The sequence below is a fragment of the Mandrillus leucophaeus genome, unplaced genomic scaffold (genome assembly GCF_000951045.1).
Source record: "Mandrillus leucophaeus isolate KB7577 unplaced genomic scaffold, Mleu.le_1.0 Scaffold857, whole genome shotgun sequence".
Taxonomy (NCBI): Eukaryota; Metazoa; Chordata; class Mammalia; order Primates; family Cercopithecidae; genus Mandrillus; species Mandrillus leucophaeus.
In genome coordinates, this window is record NW_012109330.1 from 382,025 (window position 1) to 384,545 (window position 2,521).

The 2,521-nt window shown below is 44.9% G+C and overlaps 1 protein-coding gene across 1 annotated transcript in view; it reads left to right on the forward strand.

Annotated features, from left to right (window-relative positions):
* SORT1 (sortilin 1) overlaps positions 1–2,521 on the forward strand; it is an 84,833-nt gene that overhangs the window by 74,963 nt on the left and 7,349 nt on the right. The window lies entirely within an intron of this gene.

The following is a 2,521-nucleotide window of genomic DNA, read 5'->3' on the forward strand; positions in this document are numbered from 1 at the left end:
TGGTGAAACCCCGTCTCTACTAAAAAATACAAAAAACTAGCCGGGCGTGGTGGGGGGCTCCTGTAGTCCCAGCTGCTTGGGAGCCTGAGGCAGGAGAATGGCATGAACCCGGGAGGCAGAGCTTGCAGTGAGCCGAGATCACGCCACAGCACTCCAGCCTAGGGGACAGAGTGAGACTCTGTCTCAAAAAAAAAAGAAGAGAATAAAACAAAAATCTGTAGGAAATAAAGACAAAAACACCAAAAGAAGTGGTAGAGGAGCAAAGAGGAAATTGGACTTTAGAAAATAGCCTGAGGCCCGGCACGGTGGCTCATGTCTGTAATCCCAGCACTTTGGGAGGCCAAGGAGGGTGGATTGCTTAAACTCAGGAGTTTGAGACCAGCTTGGGCAATATGACAAGACCCCGTCTCAAACGAAAACAAAGAAAGAGAAAGAAAACTCCCTGACAGCATGAGCTCGGCAGGCGGACACTAGGCTTTGGATCCTCTGCAAGAATCAAGGCAGAGAGATGGTGGTTGGTCCTGAGACTAGAGGTGACATCAGTATAGTCATGGTCCCATTAAGGTTTAGAGGCCATCAAAGTGGACTCCCTAGAGTTCAGGACCATCCAGACTTAAGGATTAGTTACTTGGCTGGCATCGGGTTAGTTGATTATATAAGGGCATGAGTCCCTGGATAGCTTAAATGAGGTAATTTTGGGGCAAATAAGAGGAACTGCTTCACATCACAGATGATGATCTTATGAAACTTGTTACCTGTAAAAGATACTGACACAAGATAAAAGTAGATCCTAAAGGATTTGCACAAAGAAGGGAGGCAGATAGCAGCCCTGGCCCTGCATGTCATGTTCTCTCAAATCGCAGGTGACTGTAGAATATAGTTCTGACCAAAATGCAGGTCTGACCCAGTGTGGTTCCTCCTGCATGGCTCACACCTGTGTGTGGCATGATCAAGGGTCCTCCCTTCTCTGTTTCCGTAAGGATCACCTTTGGTGTTCCTGTAGAGTTGGAGGTCATTGATGAACCTGTAACACTCTAAAGGGTTCTCTCCTATCCTTGACTCCACATATGCCAGGCTCTTCACCTGTGCTTCTGCTCTTCTCCAGCAATGCCGTGGTTCTTCAGACCTCCATGCCACTGCACATGATGCTTCCTCTGCCTGAAAAGTCTTTCCACAGTCCCTGTTTCACCCCCAAATCTGGCGACTTCCCACTTAGCCTTTCATACTTAGCTCAGGTATCACCACTAGATGGGCTTTCCCTCATCTAGACCCCCAGAGTTCCCCTATTACAGCACTTACTGTGTTTTAACTACTATTTACAGGTTTGCTTCCACCATTAAGCCCCAAATTCCTTGGAAGCATATTCTATTCGATAATAATATAGTAATCATGATAGCAGCTAACATTTATTGAGTACTAACTCTATACTAGGCACTGTCCTAAGCAATTTACATTTAACCTCACAACAGAGAGGATATGACTGTCATGCTCATGGGAAGTGGCAGAGCTGGGATGTGAAACTGGCATCCCAACTCCAGAGCCCACATGTTTGGGAAGTGGGTCCTTTATGAGTGAGAAGGGTACTCACAAAAATCCAGAAATTTCTGATTGAATACCTAAAACTCTTACCCGAATTTCCTCCTATTATTTGAAGGGTGATATCTTCAGCATATTTTGTTCTCCATACTCTCTCTCCTAAATACTTACCAGAAAAACCTTGAAATACAAGCAGCATCTATATATTCCCCAAATACTCATTGAATACCAGCTGTGTGCAGGCAATGAAAAGCGATAATGGAAAATTTGTTGCAAAACAGAAGGTGGCAAGTGCCATGGGGATTTAGAAAAGGAAGAGAATATTTCATGTAGAGCTGAAAGGAAGTGGGTCAAAGAAGGCCTTGTTGAGGAGGTGGTATGAGAGCTGAGCATTGACAAACGGTAGGATTTGTCCATGAGCATCTGGGAAGAAGCAGATCATCAATGCCAGTGGACTACTGCAAGCAGAGACACCGACAGCATGATCAAGGAAGGGTGTTCTGGAAAACAGGCCATTGAGGAAGTCATAGTAGTCATGATAAAGAAGTAAGTAGGGTCCAGAAGGAGGATCCTCAGGCTAAATTTTCTACTGAGGGGAGGAAGGTAATGTCATGGACAAATATGGAAATGATAAGGAGAGTCTGTCACAAAGGAGAAAACATGATGTATTTTGAACGTCTTATTTCTTTGAGGTTTTGTCAGCATATTTAGGTGGTAATATCCAGCATGTATTCGAAATACAGGATTAGAACTAAAGAGAGGTAAAACCTGGAAGTTTTAGTTGCAACCAAAAATAGTTGTGATCATTAAGGGAGAGCAGGTAGAGAAAAAGTAAGAGAATGCATTATACCTCCCCCCGCCCCCGGCAGAAGACTACATTTATGGGTTAGGAAGAAAGAAGAGCAGGCAGTGGCAGGGGCAGCAGAGGGCAGAGAAACAAATGAGTGCAGCTTTGCCAGTGCCAAGGTGGGCAGGGGCACAACAG